Here is a 23,711-nt window from a genome sequence, read left to right on the forward strand (position 1 = left end):
CTTTTTCTTTCTTTCTTTCTCTCTCTTGTTCTTCCTTCCTTTCTTTCCTTTCTTTCTTCTTCCTTCTTTCTTTCTTTCCTTCCTTTTTATTTTTTCGGTGTTACAGCTTGCTCAATGTTTCATGCTTTCTTGCTTGGCTTTTTCACTCATTTGCTAACACTTGAAACATACTTCCACATCTAGGCTTTTGAAACCTACTTGATTTATCTGCCAAGGGTGTCTATAGACCTCAATTCTAGGACAGCCTCCTGAGTAGCTGGGATTATAGGCATGAGCCACCAGCACCTGACTTCATTCACTCTTTTTGTGTATCAAATTACTGGCCTAAAACCAAGTACCATAAAGATATGTGATTGTGTTGCCTGGTCTCATTTGTATGATAAATATCAGGACAGTATATGCAACTCATAAAAGGAAGACATGAAAAACATTGATGTTAAAGATAACCAATAAGGTATAATATCAGTTCATACATTCCCTCAGTCATTTTTACTGTCACCCAAATAAAATACTGAGTGAAAATTTTTAAAGGGATTCTTTCCTCAAAATAACTTATGGTAGTTTACTAAAATATTGCTTGACTATATAAGCAAATGTATGCTGACTACAGTGTGAATTTGTCTCCTATAATTATTCAGTACACAACCATTCTAACACTGAAGATCAATAAAAATTAATTGTGGGGCACGCCTCACATCATTAAGAGGCAATCAGCTGGCCCCGCCCGTTTTCCCAGCCCTGGGGCTACGTGGCTGTTATGCCGGAACCCGGAAGGGGTGGTCCTAGATAGCCCCTCTTGCCTTCCGGTTCCGTTGAACTGAAAGGCAGTTCTAGCTGGCCCCGCCTCCCAGCCTTGGGACCACGTGTAGCCAAGATGGCGCCGGGTGGTGAAGCTGGAGGCCGTCCTGTGGGCTGTGACTTAGAATTAGGCTGCCTCCTAGGGTTGGTCCCTCGGCTCTCCACCCTTGATGGACAGCTCAGGCCGCCCCTCATAGCCCCTAGCTAGGTGTGCTACACCCCTCCCCTTCCTGCCACTCTTTGACCCTTTTAAGAGTGTGATTCTCCCTGAATAAACTGAGATTGCAAGACCTCTCTCCCAGGCTGTCTGATTGTCCTCCGGTGAAGCGGGGCTGGATGGGGGTGGTTCGTCGACCTTTCACCTTTTCTTGGCTTGCCTCAGTTGGGGTGCGCTTCCCCACCCCTCCCACTGACCAGGAGAGCACTGGGGGTGAAGGACCCCGACAGGTAGTTTACTAAAATATTGCTTGACTATATAAGCAAATATATGATGACTACAGTGTGAATTTGTCTTCTAAAATTATGCAGTACACAACTATTCTAACACTGAAGATCAATAGAAATTAATCATTCTCTTGCTCTTTTGAGGAAAGAAACAAAAATAGATATATTGAGAACTGATTGTACTCTCTAATAAGTATTATTTGGGAAAATAAGTGCCTAACACAAAAAATTATAACTTGGAGATTCCAGAGAAAGTCTGTTTTTCCAGTAGACATTGACATTGCGATCTTGTCTACGAGAAGGAACTGACTGTATGAAAAGTATAAGAAAGGGCAGAGGAGATTCCTCAGAAAGCTAAACATAGAGCTCCCCTATGACCCAGCAGCCCCACGCTTGGAGATCTACCCAAAAAATTACAAACAAGAACACACTAAAGCCACCAGCACAACAGTGTTCATCACAGCGCAATTTGTCATTGCTAAAATATGGAACCAACCCAGATGCCCCTCAGTAGACAAATGGATCAGGAAAATGTGATACACATACACAATGGAATTTTATGCTTGTATCAGAAAGAATGACATTGCCCCATTCGTAAGGAAATGGAAGGACTTTGAAAAAATTATACTAAGTGAAGTGAGCCAGACCCAAAGAAACATGGACTGTATGGTTTCCCTCATAAGGAATAATTAGTACAGGTTTAGCAGCAGAGGATCACAAGAGCCAAATAGTTATGCCCTTATGAACACATAAGATGATTCTAAGTGAAATGAACTCCATGTTATGGAAACAAGCGTTATATTACTGTTTAATTATTTTCAACATGCCTTGTGAAACTGTAGCTTTTTTTGTTGTTGTTGAGGATCCTCTTGTATCCCCTTCCTGTGGTTGTTCCCGTGCTTTCACTGTATCTCATCTGAGTACCCTGGATTCTGTATATACTGGAATTAGAACTAGGGAAGGGAAAGGGAATATCAAAATCAAGAGACAAAGGATAAAAAGGCAAACGACTCCAAAAGCAATACTTACAAAACCATTTGGTGTAAATCAACTGGAAAAGTCATGGGGGGAGAGGAAAAGGGGGAGGGGGACGGGCAGAAATGAGGGAGGAAGTAACAAATTGTACAAGAAATGTACCCACTTGTATGAAACTGTAACCCCTCTGTACATCACTTTGACAATAAATAAATACTTATTCAGAAAAAAAAGAAAGGGCAGTTTGAGCTCCATGTGCAGAGGCTATGAGTCAATCCATTTGTGCTACTATAATAAAAATGGCATTCATCGGGCTATCATTTAAACAATAAACACCTGTTTCCTGTAGCTTTTTTTTTTTTGGCTATATTTTGGATCACAAATGAGGCTCATAAGCAATGTTTTGAAGATGTACTCTCAGCCTGAGATCCTCAGCCTGTGGTTCCAAGCCTGGGGTCCCCAACCTATGACACTATTGTAATGGAGTTGGACCTTCAGGAGATGGAGGCCTAGTGCAAAGCAGTTAGGTTATTGGAGGCATGCCCATGAAGGGGAATATGCCATTCAAGCATATATCTTTCCTTGCCTCTTCCCCCTACTTTCTCTGCTCCTCCCTGCACTTCCTGCCACAATACCCAAACTCCTGTTAACAAAGTGAAGAAGCCATGTGACATGGATGAACCTGTCAAACCATAAGCCACAAAAAGCCTTTCTTAGAGGTTGATTATGTCAGGTATTTTGTCACAGAAGTGGAAGGTTGGAGTGTCTGAAAGTACTTAAAGGAAGGTTGCAGAAGCATAGAATGGTGGAACTTGGAAAATATTAGAGACTCATTTATTTCCACTTTTTTTGTAAATCATTCTATTGTGGCTCAAGAAACTGGACAATTCGCCAAAAAAAAAAATCACAGAAGGATTATGGTGATAGAGAAACATACACACAACTGTAGAATGTTCTTATGTTTAATATGCTATGTCACATAGATATAACCAAGAGTCGTTGTCTTTCATGTCCTGTAATTTGAAGGCAGATGCACAAGTGCTCATGGAACTTCTGCTTTGTTGTGTTATCTTACACATGCTAATTTACTAGCCACAGTGGACTGAGTCTATTGTGTATTTTCAGTGGCAATGAACTCTACTAACTTCAGGTGTATCTTTAAGTACTGTACAAACAGATTTTGTCCATTTGGGAATTGTAAAAAACCATACATTCCAAACCCAAGTAACTTAGGCAGATTCAGAAAAGGAAGTTTCAGTGAAATAAAAAGTATTTTGACATGGAAATATCTTAGTAGTCCTGTAAGATTGTCAGTTTTTTCTTGGGGGAAATTTCTCTATGAAGATAAATTACAGTTCTGCCTCTTTTTCAGCTTTCACCAAGAAGGTGTCAAAGGTAGTAAATAGCTGGTAAGTAGAAAAGCAATAAATTTGCTATGCTTTAGTTACATCTATAGGAAAGAAATACCTGGGGCTTCTGCATTTGCCTTAAGAAAAACATGTGTAATTGGAAATAAGTGATGCTTGGTATACAAATGGCTATTTGAGGCTCTGACCACGTACTATTGCTGGCTATATAATCTGACTTATTTACTTACCTCTCTGTCCATGTCTTATTTTCAGACAAATGAGGCTAGGCTAGGAATAAAACCTACTTATATTGTTATAATAAGGATTATAAGACATAAATTATATAAAGCCTTTAGCAAAGATATTTGACAAATAGTAAGTGATCAATTAGAGTTACTTAATTTTAGTATTGCTTGGTTAAACTCTAAAAATGTATAGTGGAAAATTTATTCACTAATCACTATTAATTATGTTAGCTATAATAGAGTACTAATTTTCAAACCTGTCGATAATTTGGGTCAGTGGTTATTAGTTACTTGTCCAGTGGCACATAATGACATTACCTGTTCCCTCCATCTTCCCTAGAAATAGGGAGCAATTTTATTTGAAGTGACAAGGTGTTAAGGTATGATACAAAATGTCCTAGATAAAGTCTGTTATATAATCTCTGTATCATGCACTGTAAGTCCCATTTCGGATACTAGGAAGGCTGCTTAAAAGGGAAACCTTAACATTTACTCTTCTTTCCTTCTCTCCTATTTCTTTCCTAGAAAGATAAAAGTACATTGAACTGCTATTTTGGAAGAGGAAGCAACCTTGAATATGGAAATTATGATTGAAAATAGCAGACAGAGCAAAAACAAGGAAACTGAAATTCCATAAACTTGGCAGAGCTCTTATCCGGCTAACTCAATTTGCTAACTCCTCAGAGAAAAATGGAGAAAGTATACATTTTCGCTCTATTCAGCTATTTCAAATTCTTTTTGATGGACATATGCATAACAATTTTAGTTGATAGATTACCTCTCAGGAGAGTTGTAACAATATAGATTTTCTCTGAGTTTGGAGATTGTCATTCAGCAGATCTTGAGCCAGGGCCAACTAGGTTTAGAATAAGTGCAATGTGTCTTGAAGATTTTATTCTGTGATATTAGTTATCCTTTCTCCAGTTCTAGAAGGGTTATTCTTGTGGAACATCACAAGAGACAGTCACAAAAAATAGTCTCCAGGCATCATGTGTACATCCCATGGGGAATAGAACCACATGGAATAGATGATTGTTCCTTCAGCCCTGGGTAGTCATGTTTCATGAAAAAAATCTATCCTAGGAGGAAAGGAGAGTATTCACTGGACTTCTGAAATGTTTTGTGAGATACAGCTTGGGCAGATAAGCAAAAACAACTTACCTTTTCTGCAAGTCATCCTAAAATCTTAAAATTAATTGGAAGAAATAAGGTCTTCACACAAAAGAACCACAATGTCATCAGCTTGTGGTAACCAACAGAGCTAGAGGACAAACTGGCGGTGTCGTTCTGATCCTAAAGTACTATGTATCAAGGTCGATTCAATTTCAAACTAAACTTGCTTAAAGCATCCTTTCATTATAGGGAAAAACTGCATAAAGGGAACTCTCATCATTTCCCCTCCTTTTCTTTTTTCCTATTTTTTACCTAGAAAGAGAAAAATGTACATTGAACTTTTCTCTTTTGACATTGAACTTCTCTATTTCTAGAAATGGGAGAAATAAAGGAAATAAACATTCATGACCCAATAAAAGAACACTCATAGCAACCACTTGGGAACAAATATTTCTTGGTATGAATTAGAGTCTATATCCTATAGCCAGCATTGTACAGGAATTTAATAAATGAACCACAGAGGTCAGCTAGTCTCAACTATGACAGTGCCATTCAGTGAGATGAAAAGCCATTAGCCAGTGTGATAAAACCTTTTCTATGAACAACGGATGTAAGGGTCGAAATCACTCAGCAATTCCATCTTCATTACCTCTCATTCTTTCAAGTAGAAACTCACTTGCCTTATATTTTCACAGTGTGTCTCTAATAGAGCATCTGTGTGGAGGTCCTGTGTAGTTAAAGAAAAACTGTGCTGTGGTGACTTGGAGCCATTTTAATACTTTTTAAAACCTTTGCTCCACATATATGAGGTCGATTTTCCTTACCACTCAATAGTTTTGACTATAACACAAAAGCCTGTTTTTGTCATCACTCTGAAGAGATGAAAATCCAAGGTTATATCACCACATAGAAAAGAAAAAGCATTTGGCGCTGCTTTCCGATGGGAGCTTGTAGCATCCTCCTTGGCAATTGCTTGCTGACTTCTGCTGCAGGGCCAAGTGCCACCCTGCTTTGCAGAATTGAATGCATTTCTGAATCTGAAGCACTTTGTGGCCCTTTGGGATGAGAGACACTTTCCTTGCTAAGTGGCAGCTACTTTTATTGTTATTATTGTTATTAAGTCAATTCCCAAAGTCATATCCACTAACATAGCATTTTCAAAAATGACATATTGTAGCAGCGTAGTGGGAAATGCTGTTCAGATGGTTTTCTGATGCCATCTTTATAAGTATTGCTTTCATGGTGGTACTTTTGGGAGTGACACTTTTCTTTGGTGGTTCAATATGCCCACAGGTAGAAAGCTATTAAAAGAATAATGATGGGTGAGAGCAGGTGGCAGATTCTTCATGACAGGCTCATCATCTATCTAAGGCATCTGTTGTTGAAGAGCGTGTGTTGTCACAGGCTCCTGAGAATTATGCAGAGTGATGATATTGAAGCACATTCTTTGAGATCCATTAGAGTAATTGGTTGAAAATGGACTGTGTTTGTAGGCATCAATTCCAAGAAATATGCCAAGTTTGTGGAAGCGTGGCTTTTCCATTTAATTTCCAGAGGGAATCTGTGTAATGCCTTTTCATTATGGGATGGTGAATTCCACAGTGCAAATATCACACAATGAGGCAAATGTATAGAATGAGAGTCCAGGGAATGGTTATTCCATTTTCATGAGTATACTTCAAAGACAAAAGTCACAAAATATTTGGATGACACTAATGAGGGCTAACTTAAAGGAAAAGTATTTTTCTGAGAAACTAACTACAGGGTTGCTTTTACTTTTGACTGTATTGCATCTGATAAATAATGCTATCCTTCCTAGAGAAAGCAATAAAATGGTATGGTGGGTGAGAGACGGACATTTATACTCAACCCTTGTTTTAGAAGTATGTAGTATATATCTCCAATATTATGTTTCCATCCACAGTTTATGCAACAGAAATCTAAAAAGTGGTCAAAGACTCCTTAAACAGAGTTAAATATTTGTTCAGACACAATATGATGGATAGCCTCCACAAACTAGATGGTGAGTCCCTGAATGTAGTAGGTCCCATGAATGTTTCCATAACCCGCCTGACTCAGAGTGACTGTAAGCAGGATACAAAGTGACACTATTTAATTTGATTTTGTTGTAATTGGTACTGGTCTTTTACTTGGTAACACTCTTGCCTTGTACTTCACAATTTGAGCCGACCTATGCTTCCAGACTCTTGTTTTGCTCATTTTGGAGATGGAGTATTTCAGACTTTTCTACCTGGGCTAGCCTCAAACTACAATTCTCTGTATCTCAGCCTCGTGAGCAGCTAGGATTATAGGCATGAGACACCAGTGGCTAGATTAAATTTGATTTTGAATGGTCTGAAGAAGGCACGTACCTGCCTATGTGCTTTGTTTATGTGAAAAACTGATGACAATACTTTTTTGAAAAGTGAAGAGCATATGTATGTTTTTATAGGTTAATGTTTGAATGAAAGTGGGCAAAGTACTGGTATTCTTTCTTAATAGAAAAGGTAAAAGGAAAACAATTTGATCATGACTTCTTTGTGGAAAATTTGAGTCTTTATCATCAAATTCTGGACTTAATAGTATTAGCAAGGTACAGAGCTACCTAAGTCTTTGATCTTCAACAAATCATCCCCTGAAATTCTTTAAGAATTAATTGCTAATTACTGTGTTCAAAACTTGCCCTTTGCAGAAAACTGAAATGGAACCAAGTATTTAATTTCAAAAAAGTGAACAACAATGCTCAATTTAATGTAACACAAAGAAAGAGACAGCGAATGCCATCTCTTTCAGAAAAATTGTAAAACATGAAATAACATGCATGACGTTTATGCACTTAGGAATGTGCTTGAATTTTCCTCCTTTTCTGAAGTACATTACAGAAGGATGATGACAAGACACTGCTTCTAATATCCCCACTACATAGTCAATACAACATGGCAATGTCTTTGCTACAGTGACAATCTGTGAATGATTTTCCTTAAGTAGCTATTGTCTTGAGAAGCCAAAATTTGTCTATTCTCTTACTTAGAACAGTTGAGACAGTTGAATCTATATTCAACCATAAAATTAAACCAAAGCCTAAAGTTGTGTGCATGGCTCATAGTTACTTATGATTCAATTTCCTTTGTTCTAAAATGTTTTTAAAGGGAAAAGTTTAATTGTCTCTTTCTGGACTATCAATTATGATTTGAGTTTTTATTTTGTTACTGTTCTTTCTATATTAATTTATCTTTCCTACTTTTGCTGAATTTTTTTATAAACTTATTTTTAAGTATTTTTATTATCTTCAAGTAGTTGCACAAACAAGTTGTCATTCTGCAAAGCAGTTTATGAATACACTGGATCTTGATCAGTGTGACTCCTTTAGACATTCTCATCTATCCCTCTCAACCCCACCTCTTGCCTCACTTTTCTTAATTTTATAAGACATTCAGTACTTTCTCAACTACATTCCCTCCAACGTATTCTCTTTATTCATCCAGCCTTCTCCTTTTGGCTGCATTTCGATCTTTTCAAGTGCCTTTCCTGGTGTTTATTTTGTTCAACTTTGATTTAGACTTTCTAAGGAATTACATTGAGTTATCCTCTGAATCGTAAGGTATTTCAGCTAATATTTTTGTATACACTTGCATACCACCCAAAATATTTACTTACATACTTATAAATGAATTCTAGCTTCCACATATAAAACATGCAACCTTTGTCTCTCTAGGTCTGACTCATTTCATTTAATACAATTTATCCATGTCCTTCTCTGAAAACAATACAATATTATTTTTTCTAATGGATGAGTAAAATTCCATTATATATATATATATATATATTTTTTTTTTTCCCCCCTTAATCCATTCTTCCACTGGGGGCTGATTACATGTTTTGGCTATGGTGAATGGCATTGCAATAAAAATATTTTTGCTGGTGACTTCACTGCATCCTGGTTTGTAATCTTTTGGATAAATGCCCAAGAGCAAAATTGTTGGATCAAATAGTAGTTCTGTGTGTCTGTGTGTGTGTGTCTGTCTGTGTATGTGTTTGAGAAATCCCCAAATCATCTTGTAAATTTGGAGCTTACATGTGCTTTAAAACTATAAAAATAGTATTAATTTATCGAGTTTCATAAATTACCACTAATAGAAATATCAACTACTACATAGAAATTAGATGAGAAGAATCAGATGAATGGAATGAACTAAAGTAGTATTACTTTATAATTGGTCACTTTTATTATGGTATTCTGTGTTTTTAGAAATATATAATAGCCAAGGACATTTAAAAATAGAATACAGGGCTGGGAATATGGCCTAGTGGCAAGAGTGCTTGCCTCCTACGCATGAAGCTCTCGGTTCGATTCCCCAGCACCACATATATGGAAAACGGCCAGAAGGGGCGCTGTGGCTCAGGTGGCAGAGTGGTAGCCTTGAGCGGGAAGAAGCCAGGGAGGGTCTCAGGCCCTGAGTCCAAGGCCCAGGACTGGCCAAAAAAAAAACCACCAAAGAATACAAAGATAAATTTCTTTCTTCCTGTAGCTGTGAAACTTTATTATTTCTAGGTCCTTTCCACATGTATAATCCACAAAAGCATATATTTCTTGAGGTATGTGGTAGGTTAAACAATTGAAGAAAGGATTATTTTATACTCCCAGCATGTAGGATGCTAGTAAAAGAAAGTCATTAAATCATGGTGTACCCAAAATGATATAATTATGAGCTTATGGTAGTTTACTTAATTGGTCATTTAAAAGCCATTTACTCAAGGTTTTGAAGGGAAAGAGAGAGAAAGTATACTAGAGGGACAGAGTATTTTGACTTTGAAATAAATATAAGGCTTATGAATCTGCCTCATCCTTTACTAATCATGCTACCTTAGATAGGTTACTTACTCTTTCTGATTTTATTTTATATAAAACAGGTATAGTAATACATACGTATAGGGCTATTATAATAATTAAATGTGATACCACTTGTAGTCATCCAGTGCAAAATTCTTTTGTGTCTCATATCCCAAAAGATCCAGTTTCCATGATGCTAAATTACTAAGTACACTTTCTCTGGCCCTTTGTGAAACATATAATTTTGTTACAACTCTATGTCTTCAAGGGTTACTTCAGTTAATTTTTGTTAAAAAACAAAATCAACACCCTCAAACCAAGTTATCATTCTGGTCTAGATTGGCTAGCAATATATGAGGGCTACCCTCAATATTTAGTGAATAATAAAGGCCTAACGATTGAAGGTGAAGATGGTGCTGAATATACAAAGCATAGTTGTGAAGAAATTCTTCTTTGAGGAGGAAAGTCTCTGATAGGTTCAGATAATGACAATCCTTCACATTTTTATGTGAATGAATGGAACCATACATGTGGGTATTCTTAACACTTTGTAAAATTAAAGAGATAGAAATTTGTGGGAATTGATCTATGGGGAGAAAGGAAAACTATTTATAGAATGTATGTAGAAATATGTGAAGAATCTAAAATGATATCCGTAGAAGAGCTGGGCACAGTGTTAAGTGGCCTTTTGGTGAGGAAGGATGATGATCATTTATATCTAGAAAAATGTTAACATTTTCCTAATGACAAATTTTTATCTAAAGCATGAAACTAAAAGGTTAACTACTCTCCCCTACTCTTAAATGTCCTTGAGACTTTGTTTTGATAGCTAGAATCTCCATCTCTAAGTCTCTCTGGGAAGCAGTAGTTATTTCAGATATGAGTACAAAAATACAAAATGAACCCAAAAGATTAAAATTCTATATCAAAATTAAACTATCTGACCTTGAAATGAATTTAGTCTCCAATCTCTTATTTTAATTTTTGTCTTTAGGGAACACATAGACTTTTCTTTAATTTTATTTGCCGAAGCCTAGAGGTACTGTAAAAGATGGATTTTACTGTGAGAAAAAAATAGGCTATAAATAAACACATTTGTCATTGCTGGTAAGTGAGGTCTACATTTCTATATTGTTAAAGTAATGGCTTTGAATGAATATATTAACTCTAGTGAAAAATCAAAGATTGCCATTCTACTAAAGTTAAATTTATTATACTTTTAGGCAAGGCTTTAAAATAGCTGTGATCTTCCATTTAATTTGTATTGTGTAGAGGAGAGTGGGTCTGCTTTTGGTTCCTCTTAAATGACAATGTGCTATCTGCTGGCATTTGCAGTCTGCTACTTTAATATGCATAAATCCCATTATGCTCCACGCTTGATGCTTTTAAGATGTGACTGTGGCTTTCTTGACCTATTTGTTGATTTATTTTGGAAACTGAGAAAGTATCAAACCACTGAAGTTGGGTCCTATTAATCTTTGCTTGTGCTCTGTCTTTTCTCTCTGTAATTCTTATTAAAGCTAAAAATGAGAGAGTGCTACCAAATATGTATAGAACAGAAAAATGTTTTTAAATGGATGAATATCACAGTTTGTAAATTGTGTTTTGTGGCATTGGAACAATGAATTATAGTTTTAAAATACATTTATCTGACTTGCATGAACATCATATATCATCTTGATATGAAAGTTTTTGAGCTCTAAGTTTTTTCCCTTTAAAAAGAAACGAGAGATTATGGACCTGATAAATAATATACAATGTTACATTTGGGTAAAGTAAATTTATTCTCATTGTTCAAGAGAATAATTGGTGAAATGTGAGGAAAACCTTGCTTTGTCTTAAATTAAATCAATAGACAATAAAGAATATATTCTGAAGTTGATCTTTTGTTCATATACCCTGTGCCTAGGTATTTCCTTTTTTATTTCATTTGTGACCAGAAATACAAACAAGTATCCCAGTTTACATCTAAAATAATACTCTCCTTATTAGAACTTTGGATGGGGAGGAAATGGTTATTCAAATGCTAATTTATTGTGAAAAAGGAAGTCAAAGTACATTATAAATGCACAAAAAGACTTGGGTTTTTCACTTTTCTATTGTTCAAGTGAGCTGGAGAAACAGAATGACAATGGCCCAGTTTTGTCTGATTGATTCTGTATCATAGGTGGTGATGAGGGAGGTATCCTGTTTGTGAATAGGACTATCGTCTGGCAACCATGTTAATGACAATCAAGAGTTTTTTCTTGGCTAAGTTTGGGTAGAAAATAGGATCATCATTTGGGCTTGTTACAATTTGCTCTTTAGACATTTTTCTTGTTTAATATGGAATATTCTCAAGTCTTGTTACCTTCCAACATTTCTATATATGATAAAACCATGAGCCCAGATTTTCTTTATTTACTTTGGAAAGCGTCTTTTAATTTGTACATTAGCAGATTAATCAAGCTTGTCAAACTGAGGTATGTAGAATGTGGAAATCATTATGAATTCCATACTACAATAGAGAGAGAGGAAAAAAGGTAAAGTCAGTCTTCATGGAGGAACAATGAAACAGACATTATTATCAGAACTAGAATAAAATATTGTATTTAAATTTGAAAAATTAAAATACTTCATCTAGGTTTCCTTTATTTCTTATCACTTCTATTTTTAATAGCAAAGCCACATGCCATTTTATACAGTAGAAAGAATTCAAATGAAAAAGAAAAATTATTTAGAGGCATAATGGAATGTCCCAGGGAGTCAGTCAGATTTTGGTGAGGGGTAGAAACTTGAATGATTTTGGAAGATGAAGGACAATGGGAAGCCAAACTCCTTCTCTGTTTTCCATCTGTGGAGCCATCAGAGCTTTGCTTCTATGTCTCTCCCATGTCTCTGCTGCACTCAACCCCAGACTGAGCTTCAGTCATTCTTTCACTGCCATGATATTCTTGTTGTAAACCCAGTGCCTTGAGTACCCCTTGTCTCACATGAGACATTAGATCTAAATTCACCGAAGAAATACCTATGTGCTTCATCTTGGGTGAGTTATCTATCTCTGGTCATAAGCAAACTATCCATGGTTAGAGTGACAGAGTCCCATGGTAGGAATATGTCTGCAAATACTCATGGGACAGGTATCCCAAAGAAAGCAGATATAGAAAAAGGTATCTACTTTATTTTGGACTTGAAACACAATCATCTTAAGTTTAATGTTAAAATATAATACTAGTGAAGCTTGATTAACTGTAAAATATCCAATATGCTTGGGATAAAGGGTATGGGTTTAGGGAGACATCATGGGCTTGAGTTATAAACAAATGCCAGGACTACCCAAGGATAATAGGGTGGAACAATGATGGTTATTACTTTGATTTACTTAAAAAATTTAAATTATTTTTACTATTTTTCCTGAAAGCATTATGTGTATATGTTTAATTTATTTTATATAATACATAAAAATTATACATATTAATGGTGGTATGTTAACATAATAGGTATGAGATGTTTGAAAATATATGCCCTTAAGCATTTGTCTTTTCTTTGTGATGAAAACATTCAAAATCCTTTGTTGTAGTTTTGCAAAATACAGAACACCATTATTACCTGTAGGTAGCAGCAACAGAAGACTAGAATTTCACAATGTAAGGACAACTTAGGACCTTTTAATTGTTTCATATCTCAGACACAGTAATGGTGCGGTCTGTGTTGAGGTTTGAATTATACCCCAAACACGCATGTTGAAGACTTGGATTCCAGCCACTGGTGCCCCTGAGAAGTGATTAAAATATAAACTGTCTATTCCCATTTTGAACTAGCCCACGTATGCTTTTTATAGCTGAATGAGCTACTGAAAGGTGGGACTCCATAGGAAGGAAATGGTAACTGGGGGATGCCTCACAAGGCTATATCTTGTCTATGGCCACGTGTTCTCTTCCCTTTCCTGTCTGTCCTCTGTGCTTTACTCCATGCTTCCTGTCACTAGGCTCTACCTCACCACCCATGACTTAGAAGCAACAAACCCAGTCATGGATTGAAGCCTCTGAAATTATGAGCCAAAGGAAGCCTTCTTCCTTAAGTTGTTTATCTCTGGTATTTACTAAAACAATGGAAAAGTGAATGGCAATTTAAAACAATAGTCTGATAAATACATGACTAATGGATGAATGCAGACAGAGTAGAGGCAGATAGATCAGTTAGGAAATTGTAAAGAAGAGATAATGATGGAGCTAAATAGAGATAGTGACAATGAACAAAGGATAAGTTCAAGAGATACTGAAGTTACTGCTTAATTAATAGTTTCCTGACCGGTCAAACATGGTAAGCAAAGAAATAAAGACTCACTTTTTTCTTTTTTGAGTATCTGAGTGGTTGGTAATACAGTTTACTGAGATAGGGGGAGTCAAGACCAGGGAGTGAGAAGGAAAAGGAGGAGATTTACTTGACCTTGATGCAAGTAGGACAATTGATAGGGAATGGGTATATGGGCATAGTAGTCACACTGAGGTCGAGACAGAATAGGAAGATGGATTTTAAAGGGAGGCAGAGGAATCAGTGATTCACTTTAGAGGGAAACTAGAAGAAAAGCACTGAAAGAGTGTGTAGTAGAAACTCTGGAGTTAAATACTGTGAAGAGGTCATGACTGGTCCAAGTTTCCCAGTGAATTTATAATATATAAGGTATTTTTGACTTAAGCAACAGCCATTTACATAGAATTAGGGATGGGAGAGTGAAAGAGAGGGCCAGTTGACATCCAATTGAGTGTATATAGCTTTTCAGAGATAAGAGCCCGAGTTTGTATAATTGCTAGGAAGTAATAAAGAGTACGTAGGGGATTTTTGTTGTTGTTATTGTCTTTCTTTGTAAAACTGATAGAATATGTTTCTTGAAGACAAAGGAGATAGGAAATACAGAATAATAGGTAGATTGGCTTGGGAAAGAGAAATAAACACCTCTTTCCTCACATGGATATTCTTTGGTTTATCTGGCCTGCTATATGACAGAGTGCCGGGACACTCAGTTGCACTTGCTATTTTATGTACCGATTAGGAATGTGACATGTTTAATGTAGGGTTTCCAATCTCAGCTACATATCCTGAGACACTGCCACTGATAGTGCCAACTAATGGAGCCCTTCAGTTTTATTAAGCTGTACTTGATGTGCAATAACCTGTATATATAGAAAATATTTGATTTAGTAAATTATGATACAGGTTTGCACCAGAGAACTTTTACCCTATCAAATAAGGAAACTATTCATTACATCCCAAAGTTTTTACCTGCCTGTGGCAGGTACTCAGCCAATCCCTTTCTCTTCTAGCCCTCAGGTGACTACAGATGTTCTTCCTATCACTATAGATTAAATTGATATTCTAGAATTTTGTATAAGTGGTATTGCATAATATACATTAGTTTTTTTCTGCTTTCATTCATTTAGTATAACTGTTTTGAGATTCCTGTACTGTATAGTAATACTTAATTTCTTTTAATTGTTTGATAGTATTCAAGTGTATGAATATAGTTAAGTTGATGGTACCACTTACTTCTTTCTTGATTGGCATTTGGGTTGTTTACAATATGAGGCTACCAGAAAGAAAGCTGCTGTAAACATTCATGTACTAGCTCTGAGTGGACAAATACTTTCAATTAGAACAGAATGGATAAGTCATATGGAGGTATACATTTCTTTTATGGAACTATTATTTTTTAAGGCATTGTACCATTGTACCACAAGCACTATATATTATAATTGTAGTTCCTTAAGTCCTTACCAACAACTTCAGCCATTCGAATATGTGCACCATTATATCACAATGATTTTTTTTTTCTTTTTTTGCTGCTGGTCCTGGACCTTGAACACAGTGCTTGGGTTCTGCCCTGAGCTTTGGTGCTCAGGTTAGCACTTGAGCCACAGCTCCAGTTCCAGCTTTTATTGTATGTGTGGTTTATTGGAGGTATGTGTCTCAAGAACTTTCCTTCCCAAGCTGGCTCTGATCTGTGATCCTCAGATCTCAGGCTCCTAAATAGCTAGGTGTGAGCCACTGGTGACCAGCCACAATTTTCACTTAACCCATTTTCTAATGATGTTTACAATCTTTTGGTGTGCTAAATTCATGCACCTATATTGTCTTTACTTTCCTCAATTTTTAGTTGAATGTTTTCCTGTATTGAATTAAGAATTATCTCTATATCCTGGATGCAAGAATTAAAAAAATCTCTTCATATGACCAATTCAAATATTTTCTTCAAGTGTGCCACATCCACATGACTTTTCAGTCTAGAAAAATATTTTCTGAAAGGCAGAATTTTACACTTGATCAATTTTGACTAATCAGTTTGCTCTTATGTACACTATGATTTCTTTTTCTTTTTGCTAGTCCTGAGGCTTGAACTCAGGGCCTGAGTGGGTGTCCTTGAGTCTGTTCCTGCTCAAGGACTTTTCTTCCCAGGTTGGCTTTGAACCACATTCTCCAGATCACAGCCTCCTGAGTAGCTAGAATTATAGGCATGAGCCACTGGCTCCCAGCTTCAACTATGATCTCTTATTTAATCTGTAAAGCATTTGTATGATCCACAGTTTCAGAAAGGTTTTCTCTAATAGTATTTTAAAAATTCAGTCCTAGGTTTCACATTAATATATGATCCATTTTGAGTTAATGCTTTGGTGATCAAGATTCATTACTTTGCAAATAGATATCAGGTTTTGCAAGCAAAAAAGGCTGGGTCTTTCACATCTGAACTTTGTGCTATTTCCTCTCTTTCTGTCTCCCTCTCCTCCCTTCTCCTTCTTCCTTTCTCTCTTCCTCTCTCTCCTTCCCTCTATCCTTCCTTCCTCTTTTCCCTCTCTTTCTCTTTCCCTCTTTCCCCCTTCCACTGTGTCTCCCTCTATCTTCCCTGCATCCTGTTTCCATTGATGGCTAAGGATCATTTGCCAAGTATTTTGATGGCATTGTAGTAAATTGCACTTGCTTTTAATTTCAGTTTCAATTTGTTGAATGGTAATTTCTACTTAAAGATAATAAAATATAATTAAAAATAGAATATTAACTGGCCCTGGTGACTGTAATCATAGCTACTGAGTAGGCTGAGATCTGAGGACCACTATTAGAAGTCAGCCGGTTCAGAAAAGTCTATGAGACTCTTATCTCCAATGAACTACTCCAAAAAAGCTGGCAGTCTCACTGTGGCTCAAGTAGTAGAGCACCAGCAGAAGAAGATCAGGGACAGTTCCAAGGCCCAAGGCCAGGAACAAAAATAAAATTGATTAATTAATTAATTAATATTTATGAGTGTCAAAAAAGTAACATTGCTATCAGGCCTTAGCTATATTAACTGCATACTCATATGTGTAGGGAAGCCTTTGCCTAAATATGTTTGTATTTTATCTTGTTAATTCTAAGTTTTTAGAAGCTTCCACAGTATAGACAACCAAACCAATAGACAACTCACTGGGCTACTAAAATTAGAATTATCAAGAAAGAAATCTGGCCATAGTCATCTTATATATAGAAGAACAATAAGACGACATGTCCATGAGCATGTAAAGGAAATGACTATAAACCAATTTGGACAGTGTCTTCTATTCCTATATGACCAATGTTTCAGTGAGAGTTTTGCAACTGAATACTTTAAACACCAGTATTTTACCTGTGAAAACAGAGTTCTGGCACACATTAATTACTTACAGTGTTGCAGTGATAAAGGCAACATACATTATTCCTGCAGTTCATAGTGTTCAGGCTCCAACAGCAGGCCTTTAGGAACATTTATCAAACTCATTTATGAAACTCATACTTTATAAAACAACCAGATGTGTCTATTGTCAGTTCTGGCTGGTAAGTATAGAAAAAATCATGTAAATTTTAACAGGAAGGTCCAATTTAATATTTAAATTATAACTTTTTTGGTTTCTGCAGAATTTTATAAATAGCCACAGAAATTCAGGTGGTTGACAAAAGAGTAAATTTCAGCTGTGTCTTTGACACACTGTGTTCTTTAATTCTTTATTGGCCATAAATTTTTTATGAATTTATTTAATAACTTTCTGAGTACTTTCCTTTCTCTTCCTTCCTCCTTCTTTTCCTCTTTCCCTCCCTTTCTCCCTTCCTCCTTTTTGTGGAGTTCCATATATTCTAAATTAAAGAGATAAAACGTATAAGCTAAATTCATGTATAAGCAACAAAAAAGTACATTCCTCAGGTGTCTTTAATACTGATAAAGTACAATAACAAAAAAAATCACATAAATGTTTTCAGGTCCTTCCAAAGACCTAAATGTTATCTGCTGGCAAGATTGAGAAGGAGAACAAGGACTCAGAAAACTTTCCTCTCAAACCCAGATTCTCTTAATCACTTGTTATAGTTCTGTTCTATGATATCACAGATTGTTCTTCATCTTTAAAACAGAGATAATTGCATTCTTTTTAAATTAATTAATTGTCAAAGTGATGTACAGAGGGGTTAAAGTGTCATACATAAGGCAGTGAGTACATTTCTTATCTGACTTGTTACATCCTCCCTCATTTTTCTCCCATCTTTCCCTCTCCCCATTGCCCTCCTCCCTCATGAGTTGTACAGTTGGTTTACAGAATACAGTATGTAAGTATTGCTGTTGCATTGGTTCATCTTTTATTCTTTTTATTTATTTTATCTTCTTTATTGTCAAAATGATGTACAGAGGGGTTACAGTTTCATATGTAAGGTAAGTACATTTCTTTGACACACACATGTATTTGTGTTGATATATGCATATGTATGTATACACATGGAAATATGTGTGCATATACACATACATGTTTATATGTATGCATCTACATGCTTCTCAGTATACACATATAAGTATAAACATATGTGCACACATAGGTATATATGTATACAAACATGTGTATATTTGTATGTACTTCTGTATGTATATTTACACATACATATCCACATGTTTCTCAGTATTCCCAGAAATCAGTACCAAATTCTTACTAGATCAAATTTTGAATAATATAATCCCTTATATTACATGGTTAAGTATTTGGATATAACCTAAACAATCCTTCCATATATACAATCACCTCTAGATTCCTTATAATATAAAATGCAATGTAAATGGTATGCAAGTTGTCATCATATAGTATTTTTTAGGGAATATTGACAAGTCAAAAGTCTTTTCAGCTCAGTATAAACACAATCAGCAATTATTTTAAGCCTCACATGATATTCAATTGGTTCAGTTTATGGTTGCTCAAACTGCAGGTCCTGAGGGCTGACACACATGTGTACACATACTGTCAATTCTGTTTCTCTGTGTATTCCTAACTATATATTATTTATACTGTACAAAATACTAAAATGAAAACAGTAACCCACTTGTGAAAATATTAGAGTTTTGTGCCAATATCCAAGACTTGAAAGATGCTGAGCTTGTATTCTAGCTAACCTACCTTGTTTTTTGGCCTATGCACAAGTCTGGTGGTAACTCGAAAGAGTGGATTATAAACTGGATAAGGTATGACTCCAATGGTATTCACTTACCCTGATTCCTCCCTACCTCCCATGGTAATTCAAGATATCCAGTATGTTTGATATATAGAGTTGCTATCTGGCAGATGCAATACATTTCTGTTATTGTACATTTTAGGCCAAGTAGATTTTAGGCTCCATACCAACACTCCTGGATTTTATAGTTTATGTTTGGCCACTCACTTCAATAGGCCAAATAAAAGGTGAGGAGGAAAGGGCAGAGGAGGGAAGTTTATTAAGAATATTGGTGGCCTTGGGTAGAAAGCACTTGAGCTTGTCTTTACCTTATGTTTCAATAAAAGGGAGAATTTGGGAGCAAGGAGTTAGAGGTATGTGTAGCTAAATGGTCCCAGTCAGAGCTGTGTTCTTGTGGTCATAGGGGTCAGCAGCGAAGGCTGTCAGGTAATTAAGCATCTCAGGATTGATCACATGAGGCTTTGTTATAATAAGAATTATTGATGCCTGGCACTGAAGCCTTGGGATCCTGTTCTTCCTGGATTCCTGCAATGTGATTGCAAGGAAGACTGACAAAGTATACAAACATAAAATGATGGCTGAAATACTTAGGTGTTTTGTCTTTTTTATCCTACTTTTAGTTAATTTATAGGCCAAGTAAGAAGTCAGTGACCCTCAGCTGAAGCAGCTTCAAAAACCTGTTACATTTATTACTAGTTAGTAAAGACTGCCAAAAGCCATTTGCTTTTAGCTGGGAGAACCAACACTGTGACTTCAATGTCCTGCCTCAGGAATATATATCAACTGTAGCCTTTATGTTAGAAACAACATATACCTCATATGAGTGATGGATTGACTGTTGACAAGCATCTGAAAGATGGAAAGATTTGTCTACCCTAAGTAGAGAATGAAAAAACGTCTAAGTTTCTGGGCCAGCCATTCTGACACTTGGGACATGTATTTCAATAAAATGCAGTGGTGCTTGAAATGTCTATGGCAGGTAAAGAAGTTGGATGAAGCCTCTAGCAGGCTTCTAAACGTGAGTCACAGCATAGAACTGTAGGATTTCACATTAACTGCCCTATCCTCTGCACAAACCTATGCTATTCTTGAAAAATAACTGCAAGCTTCACTGAAGACTGAATGCTTGGTCATTGACCACTAAGTTATCCCTTTGTGAACTAGCCATAAATTGGGCCTGTTCAGAAGTTCTCCTTCATCAAATGCAGGCAGCATTTGTAAGAACAGCTTTGAGTGTGCAGGTGCACCTCAGTTTCCATTTGGCTAGTTAACAACAGATGGTTCAGCTGCAGTCCTAAAATCCCTCTCTCTGAGATCTTTTGAAAGGATGTTGTACAGGAAGATCTCTCACTGTGTAGAGCTTTGAAAAATCCATTATTTTTTTTATTCTGAGTGGAGGAAGAAGCAGCTAGAAAAATTGATCTACATCAAAATGTATACAAATCAAGCTAATTTTATAGTTGATGTACAGAGAGGAAAAGAAATTTAGTGAAAAAGAGATGGGGTGATATTTATGAAGATAGGCTACTCTCATTATACATAAAAGCATGAAATTTTATGTCCTGGTGAGTGCGCAACAAAAATTAATTTCAATAAAGGAAGAGCTCAACATTCTCAATAAATACACAAGAGGACTCAGTGTGTGGACACACGTCAGATTATTTCAACAGCCCTAATTTATCTTGCCCAATAGCAGTCAGGTACAAAATAACTGACAGTAAGGAAGAGTAACATATAGACTTAGAAACATGGGATTTTATTTAATCCATCCACTCTGAAAACTACTGATTGGTTCTCCTTTATAACCTTATAAACTTTCTAGAAATAGAATCCTATCACATGTCAGTTTTTAAGATTGCTTTTTTCCCCCCACACAACATGATGACCTTGTGATTCATCTAAATTATTTTGTGTATCAGTGGTTTCTTTCTTATTGCTTATTTTCCATAGAAGTTGTTATAGTTTGTGTATCTAGTCACACTGAAGGATATTCAATTTGACTCCAATAGGGGGCCCTTGCAAATACAGCTGCAATTTTTGTACAGGCATTTGTGTGTGAGATATCTTTTCTCTGTTATAAATGTGTATAATATGGTGGTTAATTTTATTATGTGTTAACTTGACTGGGAAACTAGGTGCCTGGATATTGGGTCAACTATTAGTTGGTGGAACTACTGGTTAGGTGGAACTACTACTTTTGGGTTCTGTAGTTGGACAGGGCTTTAGGCTATGCTCCAAGATGGCTTATTATTCATGGTTATTTTATATTTTGACTTGTTTCTTATTCTTCTCAATCATCCATAGTTCAGCCAGAATTAAAATCAAACTCGTTTCTCTTTGGCATCTTGTAAGTTATTCTTCATTTTACTAACATAAGAGATTTTTGTGTTTTCTTTCATTTTCTTCTTGAATTCAGATTTTATGGATAATATGTCTTCTGATTTTATATCTTGTTTTGTAATATTTTAAATCTATTAAATCTTGTAATATTTACTTCATGTTATGTTACACCACATTTTTCTTTTGTCTTATGGTTGACTGGTAGGAAACAATTTTACCCATTGAAAGTTTTTGACTGTGATTTTGATTTACTTTTTATTGTGACTTTATATGGATACTACCAGTCTATGTAATTGAGAAATATCTTCTTTGTTAAATGAATATTAACCGGTGTTCTCTAGGTAGGATTTAGGAGTTGGAGGGGTTTTCTATGTATTTTAATTTAGTATTTTCTCATTTATTTGTATTTCACAGTTCAAGTTCTTTAGTATCTGGTATTTTACAGGTGTCTTTGGCTCTGTGATTTAGTATTATTTCTAAAGAATATTTAAATTCTGTTACTTGATTCTTTCCTTTTTCTTTTTTCTAAATGTAACAGTACACATTCTTTTACTAAGTACCTTTCCCAAACTGCTACTTCAATGCACTTTTAGGCCCCAGCCTCCTTGTTTTTCTGGAATACAAAGGTCTTAGGTTATATTTTCTCCAAAAGGGATGAAAACTTCCCCCCACTTCCCCCTCATGATTTTAATTTGCATCTTTCACCCCTAGGCTTACAAAGCTCTCTCCTCTTTTCCACAGTGCTTGCCTTGTTTGTTAGCCTAATCTAGACTCTGCAGTTGGTTTGTTGGTACAGGATGCTTTGTTCTCTTATGCAAATTAAGCTTTGTGGTATGTTTCCTTTTCTCTCTCCACTGTTCTGGTTGCTGTCTTTATTGAGTAATATGGTATCTAGATGTCATATGAAGAGATTTAGGTTTAGAAGAGATTTAGATTTGGACAGGCACATGTATAAAGTAAAACCCTATACACCTTTAAAAAAACAACAAAGATAAAGGACACTAAAACATGAGAATCTGTAGTATTAAGAAAATAAACAAGATGACAAGAAGAGTGATAAAGTATGATATGTATAGGTGCTTAATACGCTTCAAATACGTGTGCTATTCTCTGAGAAGACCACTGACATAAATCTAGAGTTAGAATTGTTGACTATGTAAAATGTTAGTGAAAGACCAGCCTTGAAAAATGTCTCTGGATCTTAAACAATGTCTACAAATTACAGCTGGTTTGTCATGTAGGGGGAAATAACGAAGAAGTAATTTACCTGTGTTAACAATTTGGGGATAGTATATGTGCAGGTGAGGTTGGTATTCCAGTGAATATTATTTTGTATTAGGCTGTTAAAAAGAATGTTAGCTTGGTTCCAGTGGCTCGTGCTTGTAATCCTATATATTCAGAAGGCTGAGATCTGAGGAGCCCAGGAGGAAAAGTCCATGTGACTCCAATAAACTACTCAGAAAAAAGCAGCAAGTGGTGCCATGGCTCAAGTGGTAGAGTGCTAACCTTGAGCACAAAGAGGCTCAGTGACAAAGCCCTGGACTGGCAGAGAGAGAGGGGGGGGGGAGAGAGAGAAAGAGAGAGAGAGAGAGAGAGAGAGAGAGAGAGAGAGAGAGGAAGGGAGGAAGGCAGGCAGGCAAGTTAGTTTTCTGATGAGTTTAATCAAGGAACATATAACATTTTAATGCCTCTTAATTCTGACCATTCCAATAAGGGAAACTAAAATTATGTTTTATCCCCATGAATTTTTATTTTTGGGTGAAGTTCTCTGAGAAAATTGAAATATGAATCGAAAGAGATGCACAATTTTTTAAAAAGAATGATGTACCTTTGAAAAAACCCATATTTTTCAACTTTTAAGTGTCTTTTAAAGTATCATGACACTTTAGCTTGCTAAGTTATTGACAAGTTATATTCTTGGTTAGTTGAAAATACATTTCTGTAATATGTGTAAGTATAACTTTTGAGGGATGGAATTATTTGTGATATGGAGAGAGTTTATGTTTAATTAAGCTATTTACCATAACCAAGGTTAGAATTAGCTAAATGCCTCTCAGTGGACAAATGGATAAAGAATATGTGGTATATATACAAAAGGAATATTACTTATCCATTAGAAATAATGATACTGTATTATATGTATAGATT

General features: G+C 35.9%; 1 pseudogene; it reads left to right on the forward strand.

Annotated features, from left to right (window-relative positions):
* Window positions 1-874: 874 nt before the first annotated feature.
* Window positions 875-23,711, forward strand: part of LOC125362995 — a 101,559-nt pseudogene continuing 78,722 nt past the window's right edge.

Source organism: Perognathus longimembris, chromosome 14, assembly GCF_023159225.1.
Source record: "Perognathus longimembris pacificus isolate PPM17 chromosome 14, ASM2315922v1, whole genome shotgun sequence".
Taxonomy (NCBI): domain Eukaryota; kingdom Metazoa; phylum Chordata; class Mammalia; order Rodentia; family Heteromyidae; genus Perognathus; species Perognathus longimembris.